The following is a 14,901-nucleotide window of genomic DNA, read 5'->3' on the forward strand; positions in this document are numbered from 1 at the left end:
TGTGTGTGTGTGTGTGTGTGTGTGTGTGTGTGTGTGTGTGTGTGTGTGTGTGTGTGTGTGTGAATTAGGGTCTACACAATTTTCTCACCTACATAGGTCTGTGTGTCCACCGTCACAGTCAGATCCTCGATGTTGTCTTCTTCATAAACACAGCTGCTTCCTTGGCCCCCTCTCAGCAGTTGATTTTTTGTATGAGGTAGCGTCACATTTGTTTCCATTTCTTTTTTAAGTGATCTGTATTCAGTGGTTCTGGCATCCTTTATTCACAGGATCATCCTTTCCCCACTTCTCCGAAGCACCACCCCTGCTGTAAATCGTCTCCACGTATGTATGAGTCCACTTTACAGTTCTTCCATTCGTTGGTCTGTTTCTTTCTTCTTACATCGGAACCGCGCTGCCTTAATTACTACTGCACCTTTAAACAGATGTTGCTATCTAGTAGAAAAAGCTCTGTTTCTTATTTTTCTTCTGCAAACATTGTCTTGGCTTTTCTTGGCCCTTTGTATTTCTGACTAGTTTCCAAGGGGGGGCGGGTATAGCTCAATGGCAGAGCATGTGCTTAGCATGCATGGTGTGCTGGGTTCAATCCCCAGTCCCACCATTAAAAATAAGTGAACAAACCTAATTACCTCCCCCCAACCCAGAAACAAGAAAGCTGACTAGTTTCTGAATGAATTTTCCACAGCAGGACCAGTTTTGACATCTCATTCTCAGAGCTAGAGCGAATTCACACTGTCGTTTCTTCTCTCACAAAAGGGGCTTCAAGGAAGCAGCTGTGTGTTCCCCATCAATGTTGTCACGTTCATCTGACCTCAGGCTCTGGTCTCTAATACACTCTGGAAGGAGCTGGGACACTGGGAGGATGGTTCTTACAAACCTTTGGCTCTATAACCTCCTGCCATGAAATGAGTGAAAAAGCCAAGCTATGTCAAGTTTAGATCCCCCCTCTCCTTTTCTGAATGTAATTAGGTGACAGGGCTGTAGAAACTAGTCATCTCTGGTGGAACTGAGCTGGGAGCGGCTATTGGGAACCTCGGATCATCTTGCCTCCCGTGTATTGCAGTGGGTCCCAGGATCAACATCTGATCTGCAGCAGTGTGGGAAGGGATGAAGCTCTCAGGCTGGAAGGGCCCTCTGGAATTGTCCTAAGTTGGGGCAGGAAGGCCGAGCCTCAACCCCCTACATCCATCCGTCACTGGGGGTGGGGCTGCTCCAGAAGGGAGCAGGACCCTGGGCGGAGCCGCCATCCTCAGAGGAGGTGATCCTTCTGACTGGCCTCTGAGAGCTGCTGCCTGGTACCTGTGCTGCCTGTAGCTGAGGGATGTGCTCCGGGATCCTGGAGGGTGGTCTGGGAGGCACCGTTCAGATCTGCTTCCCAGGTGTGCACTGGGAGCAACAACTCCAGCGCCCCGGGGGGTCCTCATGTCTTAGGATAAACTTAGAAGGGCTTATCCATATATGGACTCATCGTCCCCTCCTGTTCTGACCTTTGTAGGGTCCCCTAACCCTCATTTGGCACCTCCGCTGGTCTCAGTGTCTTGCCTGGATGTATAACCCTGACCTTCATCCCAGAGAGGTCAGCATCCCCTTCTTGGGTCTTGCCTGCTGTACATTTCCACGCAACCAACACAGGGCCAGAGAGCAGCAAGAGAAGGCCAAGCAGAACCCGAGACCGCACCCTTCCCTGCCCTCCCTGTCGACACCGAGTCTCCCTCCTCGCGGCCCTCGTGGTGAGTCATCCCTGTCCAGGTGCTGACCTGCAGTTCCCAGAGGGCTCAGGCAGCAGCTGGAGCACCATGTGCCCTGGTAAAAGTGTTCTCACCTTTGTGAACCAGGATGGGAAGCCAAGGCTGCAGGGACAGGAAGCACCAGGGCCTCACGTGGGTCGCTCGGTCAGGGTAGGGCCTCCTTTCACCTTTCTGCTCCTCTGCCCTGAGTTCTGTCGGTGATGGAGCGCTACGTACATGTGACTGACGTGAATACACACAGCTTCCTGGGGGAGGGCAGCTTGTCCTGGGCCAACACTGGATCATTCATGGAGGTGTGGGCCTGACAGCTGCTTGGTGCCAGATCATGTGATCAGACCCGGTGGGTCCCCTGGCCATGTTGCCCACTCCTGCTCTTTTTGACATAAAGTGGGTCCCTTGGTCTGAGGTGATACCATGCGTGACCCTGTATTGGTGGTTTCAACATTGTTTAGAGATGCTGGCTGAGGTCCTGTGGGCAAACTTATATCTGTAAAATGTGTCTATTCCCATCAGAATTAACTGCTGCCCCTATCAGGGTAGAAGGGACTCCACTGTCATCAGCTTTGTTGATGCTGCAAACAAACAGGGGACCGTTACCCAATCGGAACTTGTTCTGCTTGCCACACGACAGCCAAGGTGTTGGGGCAAGGAATAGCAACTTTATTTGCAAAGACCGGCAGACCCAGAGGATGGCAGACTACTGTCTTGGATAGCCATCCTGCTCCAGTCAGAATGCAGGCTCATTTTATACAAAAAACAAAACAGAACAAAACAGGGGAAGGGGTGTGGTTGGTTGTTGCAAACTTCTTGCTGCAGGCATTCTTTGTTCTTTCAGCCATCCATGTGGGTCAGGTCATGCTGTCCTTGTAAACCTCCAACAAAACAAAGGTTATTCTCTGGTTTGCAACTTGCTATCTATGTAAATGCAGAAGAGCTACCATCCTTAAAGGTCAGAGCCCCTAGAATAGGCTCTCCTGTAGATGTCAGGCTAAAGGCAACATTGTTTCACATAAGGTGCAGAGCTGGCAAGACTAAGCCTGGAAAGCAGGGCGGGCACAGTGGTTAAAATTAAAGGAACAGATCCAATATAGAGTCAGATTTGTTCTCTATTACAGCACTAGGAAAGCCTTTGCTAAACATTCACTCTTAAAACACTGGCTGTGACCCAGCATCCAAGTAGCCTGGGAATCAGCAGTTCTAGATGTCTCTTGCACTAGTCACCACTAGCTTCACTCACTGCATGTAACTTTTTTCAAGGAAAGAACAGTGTCTAAACATTCTTTCCTAGTGCTATTCAAAAGTCTCCATATATCTAATGTGGGGACATTCTTTTAAATGAGGACGGATTGGCTTTGTCATTTATTGGGTGTGAAATCACTCGTTATAACAAAACTCCTCATGAGCAAGAGCCCTGCTGCCCCAGGTCTTCCGTTCAGTTAGCCGTGTGCATCACTCACTGGGTACAGCTCTTCCCCTGAAAGACACTGTGTCTAAGATGTCCTGCATCTCAGCTAGTGACAACAGCGCTCTGCCCACCATGAAAGCAAGGCTTCGATGCAGTGCGGAAGTTGGTCTCATCTGTTCCCCGTAAGGGCACTGGGCATGGTGAGCCTTTCAGAATTCTGAGAAAACAGCTTCTTTCCACCTGTTAAATTATTTACTACATGCTTTAAACTCTGGAAATAACAATATTTCTGTGAAAAAAACTGAGCTTAAGATTTCTATTATGTAGCCAGCAAGAACATCGAAATATTGAAAATCTAGAACAGGATTTTACATGCCCTGGAAAAGGCTTTCCCATCCATTCACTGAAAAAACATCAGGTATGGCTAAGCACCCAAGCAGCCAGAGAAAATGAACCGTCCAGGGCTGTTAATCTACGCACTGCTAGCTTCATTCACAGTCTAACTTTTTGTGACTGACAGAATTGTCTAAACTTTCTTCCATAGTGTACTAATAAGTCTATATGTGTGTGATATAGGAACAAATTTTTACATGCAGAAAAAAGGCTTTCTCACCCATGGCCTTTAGAACACAGGCTGTAACTAGGCTTCTGATTAGAGAAAGATTACAGGTCCCGTATTCATTGGACTACATACATCCCTCACTGAGCATGACTTTTTTCATTGTAAGAACATTATGTCTACAATTTCTCTCCTATAGGTAGTGACAACAGCTTCTAACACGGAGGACTTTGCATGCAAAGTGAAAAAATGTCTATGTATTTCCTGTCAGAACACTGGGTATAACAAAGCTTGAAGAAACCTAAGAAAATAGTTAAAGTTTTTACTACATGCATGACTCTGAATCTATCAACTTTTCTGTGAAAGACCTCTGAGCTTCAGATTCCTACCGCGTAGTCAGTAAGAACATCTGTATGTTGGGGACATGGGGAGAGGACTTGGAAAGTCTTTCTCATCCATTCAGTGTTAAACGTCTCGGCGTGACTCAGCATCCAAGTGGCCTGAGGAACAGCACTTTGGCAGGTCTGTTCAACAGTTCACCACGAGCCTCACACCGTACGTGACTTTTTTCTCCTGAAGGAGCACCATGTCTAAAATGTCTTTAGTTTAGTTTTAACCAAGTCCGTATGTACCTAATATGGGAGCAAGAATTTCCACTAGGGGAAGACTTTCTCACCTGTGGGCTCTCAGACATGGGGTACAGGGAAGCTTTTGAGGAGCAGGAGAGGCAATGCTGATCCAGGTCCTTATGCAGTTGGCATCATGCTCCTCTCCTCGGGCATAATGTCAGTTCACTGAAAGAACGCGCGTCTGAAATTCCTTTCATATAGCTAGGAGCAAGAGCTCAGAAACTCTAATGTGGAAGCAAAATTTACACAGAGTGAAAGGGTCTCACATGTTTCCTGGGTATAGTGAAGCTTGAAGAAACTTGAGAAAACAGTTTCTAGAAACCTGTTAAAAGATTCACTATTATGTACGACTCTCTGGGCATAACAACATTTCTGTGAAAGAACCCTGAGTTTAAGATGCCCTCCACGTAGCTAGTAAGAACTTGCATACATAAAGAATGTGGAAACCGTATGACATGCAGTCAGAAAGGCTTCAGCATCCATGCACCATTAGGACTCTCAGTATGACTCAGTGTCTAAATGGAGGCTCTTACCTGCTGGCTTGCAGAAATCTTAGGCACAGTGTCCTTCCAGAGAACTGCTGTTAAATCCAGAGTCATGAGGTAGCAAATCTTTTAACAGATTTAAATTCTGTTTTCTCAGGTTTCTTTACTTCCCTATAGCCAGTGTCCTAAGAGGAAGTAGAGGAGGCAACCTTTCAGCCTGTATGGGAATCTTGCTTCCATAGTACATGTATATAGTTGTTTTTACTAGCTGTGTGAAAGACATTTTAGGAGAGATTTCTTCCAGTGAGCACAAGTTATTCCCAGAGGGTGATGCACATAGTCAGTTGAATAAAGAACCTCCAAGTAGCGCTTTTCTTGCTACTTAGACGCTTCCCTGCACCCAGTGTTCTAACAGCTCATGGACAAGAAATCCCTTTCACCGGCATGTAACAGCTTGTTGCATTATTAGTTATGTACAGCTCTTGTTACTGCTCTTTGCAAGAGGGTGTTGACTTTGTGAGTTTTCAGGGGCAGGAAGTACCCAAAGTGAGTGAAGCTGGCAGTGAACGCTGCATCAGACCCACAGAACGAGTGTTTCCCGGGCTACCTGAAAGATGACTCACATCTTGGTTTTAAGAGAGAAGGTATGTGAAAGCTTTCCAAGTGCGTAAATGTTTTATCATTGTATTACATATAGAGAGATGCTGTTACTAGGCACAGAATAGAAATCATTGGCCCACTTTTCTTTCTGAGAAACATTTTTATACACGGAGAGTCATTCATGTAGTAAATCATTTAACAGATTCATAGAAGCTTATTGCTGATACTTCTTCCACTGTGGTATAAACCATTTTCTTACAGGCAAGAGATGAATGCTTTTGCTCTGCACGTAAGGTCCTGATTCCGTGTTAGAGACAGACGGCTGTTAGCAGCGCTATGGAGGAAATGGTAGGCTCCGTGCTCTTCCAGTGAATGGAGCTTATACCCAGTGAGTGATGTGCACGCTCAACTGAACAGCGGACCTCGAGCAGCAGAGCTCTTCCTGCTACAGAGAAATGTCTTCACTGTGCTCAGCCAGCCCCCAAGTGAAAAACTTCCTCATGTATGTGTAAAAGCTCGTTCCCATATTAGATATACACAAGCTTGTTAGTTTGCACACATCAGTGTATAAACATGAAAAACTACACGCATCAGCATACAGGCTGAAAGGTTCCCTCCTCTACTTCCTTTTAGGACACTGGCTATGGGGACGCTTAAAGAAACCTGAGAAAACAGCATTTAAATCTGTTAAAAGATTCGCTACCTCATGACTCTGGATTTAACAGTAGTTCTCTGGAAGGACACTGTGCCTAGGACTTCTGCAAGCCAGCAGGTAAGGACCTCTAAGGATAAGGAACATGGGAACGGGAGTTTACACGGACTCAGAACGTCTCTGCCGTCCACCCAGTGGCTGAGTTCTAGGCACGAGCCAGCACCCAGTTAGTGTGGGCATCAGTGATCCCACAGGCCTGTTAAACCACTCGCTGTCAGCCTGCGCATTTTTGTCCTTTTTTTCACCGAAAGAAGACTGTCTAAACCTACTTTCCTGGACTATTAGCAACTCTATACTTATACTGAATATGATAGCAAGGCTTTACATGCAGATGGAAAGGCTTTCTCATGTCAGGGTTGTTAGAGCCCTGGGCAGAGGGAAGCTCATTTGTAGCAAGGAAAGAAATACTGCTACAGGCCCTTTATTCACCTGACTACGTGCCTCACTCACTGGGCAGACTTCCTTCCACTGAAAGAAAACTCTGCCTAAGATCTGTTTCATGTAGACATTAAAGACAGCTATTTATATCTAATACGGGAGTAAGATTTTAGATGCAGGTTGAAAGGTGCTCTCACCTATTTTTTGTTAGAACACAGAATAGCAGTGTGAAGAAACCCAGGAAAACAGCTTCTATAAATCTGTTTAAATACTCACTGCATGCGAGACGCTCTGGATACAACAGCATCTCTCTGAAAGGACACTGTGCCTGTATTTTTACTGCGTAGCTAGTGACAGCATGTGTGTATAAGGTACATTCAAGCAAGACTTTCCTGAGAGGCTCTTACATATCTTCATGGTTAAAACCTGGCTCTGACTCAGCTTCCAAGAAACCCAGGAAGCAGTAGTTTGACAAGTCTGTTAAACACGTCACTACCAGCATCACTCACTGCAACTTGTTCTGCTGAAAGTACACTGTGTCTAAACTTCTTTCATAAAGTCCCACTAAGGCTATGTATCTAATCCAGGTACAATTTTTTACATGCAGATGAGGGGCTTTGTCATCCAAGGCTGCTTAACAACCTGGGTGTAGCAAAGCCTCTTGTAGCAAGAGAAGACCTACGGCCACCGGTCCTTCACTCACTTGACTGTGTGTATCACTCGCTGGTTATTTGATTCATTCACTAAAAGAACACTGCGCCTAAAATTTCTTTCATATAGTTAGTTACAGCAGGTATGCATGTATATGTAGCATGAAAGACAGACTTCACATGCAGAGTGATGGGGCTCACATCTATTGTCTGTAAGAACACTGTATATAGCAAAGCTTGGAGACGTCTGTAAAATCAGATTCTATAAATATGTTAAATGATTCACCATGGGGATGACTCACTGTGTGTAACAGTGTTTCTCCAAAAGAACGTTGTGTCTAAGTTTTCTGTCTATCTTGTTTTACGTTCACACAGGAAGACTTTCCTCTCCAGTCACTGTTAAAACTACATGCATCACTTACTGGGTACAGTTTCTCCCTGAAAGAACCTTGTGCCTAAATGTTCTTTCATATGTTTAGTTACAAAAGCTATATGTCTGTATCTCTCTTAATAATACCTAATGTGGAAACCAGACTTTTCATGCAGAGAGAAGGATGCTCTCATTCTCTGCTTCTTAGAACACTATGTATAGCAAAGCTTACAGAAGCCTTGGAAAGGAGTGTCCAGAGATTTCTTAATTCACAGGTGCATGACTCTTTCTGTACAATATAGCTGTGAAAAAACACTGTCTGACATTTCTATCATGGGGCTCAAGACAACATCTATATATAATCAACATTTCAACAGGAATTTTTATATATACTATGAAAGACCTTTACATCCATTCACTGTTAAAAAGTTTTGATATGACTCAGCTTCCAAGTAGGCTGAGAAAACCTACCTCTACAGGTCTGTTACACTACTTAATCCTAGCCTCACTTACTGTGTGTAACTTTCTGTCACTGAAAAAAAAACACTGTGCCTAAAATTACTTTTATAGTTCTTTTAAGAAGTGTGATTATCTATCTGTCTGTCTGTCTGTCTGTCTGTCTGTCTGTCTGTCTGTCTGTCTGTCTGTCTGTCTGTCTATCTGTCTGTCTGTCTGTCTGTCTGTCTGTCTGTCTGTCTATCTATCTATCTATCTATCTATCTATCTATCTATCTATCTATCTATCTATCTATCTATCTACATGGGAACAAGGGTTTACATGCATCTGGGCAGGCTTTCTCATCTACGGACTGTTAGAATACAAGGTGCAGCCAAATGTCTAAGTTCCACAGCAAACACTACTTCTACAGGTCTTTTCATCAGTTGACTGTATGCCTCACTTACTGAGTATAGCTTCCTTTCCAGAGTGCAAGAACACTCTGACTAAAGTTTAAAGTTTCTTTCACATAACAGGTAGCAACAGCCATGTGTATTTATGTATCTCTGACATGGAAGCAAGACTTTACATGCATAGTGAAAGGGATTCTCTATTTTGTCTTAGAACAGTGGTTATAGACAAGCTTAAAGAAGCCTAAGAAAACAGCGTTTTACAAGTCTATTCAATATTTACCACATCCACGACCCTCTGAGTATAAGAATATTTGTCTGATAGAACACTGTGCCTAAGATTACTGTCTTGTGTCTAGTAACACCACCTATGTGTAACTGCCAGTTTATCCCTCCCTCCACCTTTCCCCTGATAATCGTGTTTGTTTTCTACATCTGTGAGTCTCTTTCTGTATTGTAAATGAGTTCATTTGTGTTATTCTTTTAGATTCCACATATAAGTGATGTCATATGATATTTTTCTTTGATTTAATTCACTTAGTATGATAATCTCTAGGTCCATCTATGTTGCTATAAATGGCATTATTTCATTCCTTTTCATGCCTGAGTGATATTCCATTGTGTATATATACCACATTTTCTTTACCCATTGATATGTCAATGGCTGGTTGCTTCCATGTCCTGGCTATTGTAAATAGTGCTGCTATGAACATTGGGGTGCATGTATCTCTTTGAATTAGAGTTTCTTCTGGATATATGTCCAAAAGTGGGATTGCTGGATCATAGGGTAAGTCTATTTTCAGTTTTTTCAGGAATTTCCATACTGTTTTCCATAATGGCTACACCAAACTACATTCCCACCAGCGGGGTAAGAGGGTTCCCTTTTCTCCACATCCTCTCCAGGTTTTATCATTCATGAACTTTTGAGTGATGGCCATTCTGACTGGTGTTTTATAGTTTTGATTTCCATTTCTTTTGATAATTAGTGATACTGAGCATTTTTTTCAAGTGCCTATTGGCCATTTGTAGTCTTCATTGGAGAAATTCTTGTTTAGGTCTTCTGACATTTTTGGATTGGGTTGTTTGTTTTTTGTTATTAAATTTTAAGAGCTGTTTATATATTTGGGAAATTAAGCCTTTGTCAGTCAAACATTTACAGATATTTTTTCCCGTTCCGCAGGTTGCGTTTTGTTTTGCTTATGGTTTCCTTTACTGTGCAAAAGCTTGTAAGTTCAGTTAAGTCCCATTTGTTTATTTGTGCTTTTATTTCTATTGCTGGGGTAGACTGCCCTAGGAGAACATTGCTGAGATGTATGTTGGGTAATGTTTTGCCTGTTTTCTTCTAAGCGGTGTATAGTGTCTTGTCTGCATGTTTGTCTTTAAGTCATTTTCAGTTTATTTCTGTGTAGGGTGTGAGGGAGTATTCTAACTTCATTGATTTACAGGCAGCTGTCCAGTTTTCCCAGCACCATTTGCTGAAGAGACTGTCTCTTCTCCATTGTATATTCTTGCCTCCTTCATCGTAGGACGCGGGAGCGCGCCCGGAGCCCGCGGACGCTGGGCGGGAGCCGGGTGCTCCTGGACCGGCTCCCGGAGGAGCAACGCGGCCTGGGGCCTCGGCGACCGCTTGCTGTCGCTTCTGCTGCCAACGCCGAGCAGGTAAGGGGGCGCTGGTGGGCGCGCGCGGGTCGAGGAGCCGGCGGGTGAGGCCAGGGCTGTGCAGCTGGGGAGGCGCACAGGGAGGGAGGGGTGCGGAGGTGAGGCCCAGGCCGCGTGGCCCGTCAGGATCCTGAGGCGGGTCCAGGCCCGCTGCCCCGGTTGCGGCGCCCCCTCCCCGCCACTTTAGTAATCACTGAATGCTGCGTCTTTCTGTGCTGCAGCTCATATGCGGGTTTGGGAAAGTCGGAGCAGCTCCGGGAGATGGGAGGGCCCAGGGCTGGCCCTCAGGTCGTGGCCTTCCCTCGCAGGTGGACCTGCCCTGGGAGCGGAGGCCGCCCCGGACCGTCCTGGGCACAGGCGTCCTGGGGCGGAATAATGGGCGAGGCCTGGGCCTTTGGGAGTTTGTTGGCCTGCCCCTGAGATCAAAAGCTTTTGACAAGTGTGTTTTTCATCTTTTGGGGAATCTCCCTCCTGTCCTGTTTTCCACAGTGGCTGCACGAAACTACATTCCCACTAACAGTGCAGGAGGCTTCCCTTTTCTCCACTGCCTACCCAGCATTTCTCCTTTGTGGACTTTTGCATAATGGCCATTCTGACTGGTGTGAGGTGACACCTCATTGTAGTTTTGACTAGTTTCCTTTGATAAAAGAACAGCAGCATTGAGCCTCTTTTCATGTGCCTATTACTGGCCACTTGTATGTGTTCATAGGAGAATTGCTTCTTTAGCTCCTCCTCTGCCCATTTTTGGATTGGGTTGATTTTTGGTTATTCAGTTGTGTGAACTGCTTCTGTATTCTGGAAATTAACCTCTTGTCAGTCTCACCTTTTGCAAATATTTTCTCCCATCTGGTAGGTTGTCGTTTTGTGTTGCTTATGGTTTCCTTTGCTGTGCAAAAGCTGATAAATTCAGTTTGGTCCCATTTGTTTGTTTCTTTGTGCTTTTGTTTCTATTGCTTGTGTGGACTGCCCTAGGAGAACTTGGCTGATGTGTGTGTCAGATAATATTTTGCCTATGTGTTCTTCTAAGAGGTATACAGTGTCTTGTCTTATGTTTAAGTCTTGAAGCCATTTTGCATTTATTTCTGTGTAGGGTGTGAGGGACTATTCTAACTTCCTTGATTTACCTGCAGCTGTCCAGTTTTCCCTACATCATTTGCTGAAGAGACTGTCTTTACTCCACTGTATGTTCTTGCCTCCTTTTTCAAAGCTTAATTGACCAAAAGTTTTGGGGTTTTTTCTGGGCTCTGTATTCTGTTCCATTGACCCATATGTCTGTCTTTTTTCCCCTCCTTTTCCAGTTTTATTAGGTCGAATTACTACAGTCTGACTGCACATACGCATTCTATTGCATGTAGAGACATATACACAGTATACTGCACGTTTTTTGTCTTTTAGTTTACGTATGTGTACCACTTACCGATTCTAAGAAGAGACTACATTTTGAAACTTACATAGTTACCAAAGGAATAAAGCCAACTACGAAATAAGAATCCGATCCTAAAGGACAGTCAGATGTGCTTACACATACTCAAGAAATCAAAATGATTACTAGCCCATTTGCAGCCTTATTATTATTACTTTTTAGATTCCTCATATAAATGATGTCATATGGCATTTTTCTTTCTCTTTCTGGCCCACTTCACTTGGAACGACAATCTTCAGGTCCATCCATATGGCTGCAAATGGCATTATTTTCTTGTTTTTGTGTGGCTGAGTAGTGTTCCACATGTATGTATGTATGTACCACATCTTCTTTCTCCAGTCATCTGTCAATGGACGTTTGGGGTGTTTCCATGTCTTGGCTGTCGTAAAGAGTGCTGCTGTGAGCATTGGGGTGCATGTGTCTTTTTGAAATTTATTTTTCTCTGGATATATACCCAGGAGTGGGATTGTTGGATCACATGGTAGGTCTATTTTCAGTTTTTCAAGGAACCTCCATACTGTCCTCCATAGTGGCTGCACCAGTCTGCACTCCCACCAACAGTGTGGGAGGGTTCCCTTTTCTCCATACCCCCTCCAGCATCTGTCATCTGTACACTTTTCAATGATGGCCATTCTGGCTGGTGTAAGGTGATAACGCATTGCAGTTTTGATCTGCATTTCTCTGATGATTAGTGATGCTAAGCATTTTTTCACGTGTCTGTTGGCCATTTGTATGTCTTTATTGGAGAATTGCTTGTTTAGGTCTTCTGCCTATTTTTGGATTGGGTTGCTTGTTTTTTTTTTTTTGCTATGAAGGTATATGAGCTGTTTGTATATTTTGGAAATTCGTCTCCTGTCAGTCACATCATTTGCAAAGATTTTTCTCCCATTCTGTAGGTTGTTTTTTTGTTTTGTCGATGGCATCCTTAGTTTTGCAAAAGCTTTGAAGTTTAGTTAGATCCCATCTGTTTATTTTTGCTTTTATCTCCAATATTCCAGGTTCAAAAAATGCATTGCTGTAATGGATGTCCGTGAGTGTTGGGCCTGTGTTTTCCACTAGGAGTTGTATAGTATCTGGTCTCACATTGAGGTCTTTAATCCATTTTGAGTTTATTTTTGTACATGATGTTGGAGAATGTTCTCATTTCAGTCTTTTACAGGTAGCTGTCCAGCTTTCCCAGCAGCATTTATTGAAGAGACTGTCTTTTCTCCATTGTATACTCTTGCCTCCTTTGTCATTGATCAATTGACCATATGTGTGTCGGTTTATTCCTGGACTTTCTATCCTGTTCCATTGATCCTGTAGGTCTGTTTTTGTACCAACACCGTGCTGTTTTAATTGTAGCTCTGTAGTATTGTTTGAAGTCTCGGAGGGTTATTCCTCCAGCATTGTTCTTTGTCTTCAGGAATGCTGTGGTAATTCTGGGTCTTTGGTGATTCCATATGAGTTTTAGGATGATTTGATGTATTTTTGTGAAAAATATCCTGGGTAATTAGATAGGGGTTGCATTAAATCTTTAGGCTGCCTTGGGCAGCATGGCCGTTTGAACATGCTTAATTCTTCCAATGCAAGAACATGGGATGTCCTTCCATTTCTCTAAGTCCTCCTTAATTTCCTTAGTCAGGGTTTTGTAGGTCTCCGCATAGAAGTCTTTCACTTCCTGGGTCAGATTTACTCCTGAGTATTTTATTTTGGGGGATGCGGATTTAAAAGCGATTAGTACTTTCATGTAAAGAAATGCCACTGATTTCTGTATGTTGCTGTTGTATCCTGCTACGTTGCCGAATCTTTCGTCAGCTCTAGGTGTTTTTTATGTGGTGCCTTTAGGGTTTTCTGTATGTAGTATCATGTCCTCCAGACATAATGACAGTTTTACCTCTTCTTTCCCAATTTGGATCATTTTTCTTTCTTTTTCTTGTCCAGTTGCTGTACTAGGACTGCCAATACTATATTGAATAGAAGTGTTGAGAGTGGGCATCGTTGTCTTGTTCCAGATTTTAGCAGACAGGCTTTCAGCTTTTCTTGTAGAGTATGATGCTGGTTGTAGGTTTATCATAAATAGCTTTGATTACATTGGGGTGTGTTCCCTCTATGCGCACGTTGGTAAGGCCACAGGCTCAGTGCGGTCAGGGGGCTAGGAGGGTGGCAGCGGCAGTAGCAGCGGTGGGAGGAGGGGGGCTGCCCCTTGGGAGCCAATCATTTGCTCCCATCTCCCCTGCAGCCTGGCCCTGGGAGTAGTCTCTGTTGCTCCAGGTTGACTGGACCCAGGTCCTTAGGTCAGTCTGCTACCAGGAGGCTGATATGGTGCAGTCAGGGGCGAGGGCGGTGGTGACGGTGGAGGTGAGGCTGCCGCATGCAAACCCTTGCATTTACTCCCATCTTCCTGGCCGCCTGGCCTGGGGACATCCTCTGCTGCCCCAGGTTCACTGGAGGCATGTCTTCAGGTCAGCCTGCTCCTGAGAGGCGAGCTTGGTGCCGTCAGTGTGCTGGGGCAGGGACAGCGACAGTGACAGCGACAGTGAAAGTGGGAAATGGGAGCAAATTCCAGCTCTAGCATGGGGCAGCCCCAGTCCTACAGTTGCTGCTGCTGCCATCATCCTCCCCTGTCCACACTCTGCCTGCCTCCCAGGAGCAGGCTGACAAGGAGAAATTCTTTGCAAGAAGCCTGCGCAGCAGAGGCTTCCCCCAGGCCAGGCAGCAGTGGAGATTAGAGCAAGTCCACTGGCTCTGCCAGGGCAGCCCCCCTCCTCTGCCGATGCCACGGGTGCTGCTGCCTGCTGTCCATCCCAGCAGCGCCATCAACCACCCAGAGCCCACTGGTAAGCACTGTGCAACCAAGGACCACCCTGCTCCATAGGCTCAGATGAGGCACTGGGCACTGGGCTGGGGTGGGGAGGGAGTGGTGGTGGTGCAGGGTGGAAGTGTTGGGGGGTGTGGGGCAGGGCACCCAGGCGGGAATTGGAATGGCCTCCAGCCCTGCCCACCCTGGCCCGGGCGGGAGCCTGGGACACAGGGCTTTGCACCTGCACACTGCTTTTGCCATGGTGATCGGAGCCAGGATGGCCCTGCCCCTGCGAAGTGAGGGGTGAGGAGGTCAGCTGGGTTAGGGTTGCAATCTGGGTGTGGGGGGATCCCGCAGTGATGGGAGGACAGACTGAGGGGTGAGGGGGTCACTGGGAGTGGAAGTGACCCAGCTGTGGGGTGAGGGGGGCCGGCCCGGGGTGAGGGCCACTTGGAGTGAGGAGACCCAGCTGAGGAATGGGGGTGCAATTCCGGGGTGAAGGGTGAGGGGACTATCTCTGAATGGTGGGGGGACCTGGGGTGAGGCATGAGGGGTCAGCTTGGTTTGTGGGGGCTATAGCTTAGGACCTAGTGGGGCGCAGTGTTGGGGCGGGGAATTCTGTGTGAGGAGAAAGAGCCATGTCTTGGGGGTGCTA

The 14,901-nt window shown here is 45.7% G+C and overlaps 1 protein-coding gene across 1 annotated transcript in view; it reads left to right on the top strand.

Annotated features, from left to right (window-relative positions):
• The first annotated feature begins 5,377 nt into the window (after nucleotides 1-5,377).
• The window catches only part of LOC135319016 (putative serine protease 47), a 46,671-nt gene continuing 37,147 nt past the window's right edge, over nucleotides 5,378-14,901 (top strand). Inside the window, exons 1-2 of the mRNA XM_064478090.1 lie at nucleotides 5,378-5,470; nucleotides 9,909-10,041. The gene's annotated coding sequence lies outside the window, so the exon portion shown is untranslated. The remainder of the gene's footprint in view (nucleotides 5,471-9,908; nucleotides 10,042-14,901) is intronic.

This window comes from Camelus dromedarius, chromosome 23 (assembly GCF_036321535.1).
Source record: "Camelus dromedarius isolate mCamDro1 chromosome 23, mCamDro1.pat, whole genome shotgun sequence".
Lineage (NCBI taxonomy): Eukaryota > Metazoa > Chordata > Mammalia > Artiodactyla > Camelidae > Camelus > Camelus dromedarius.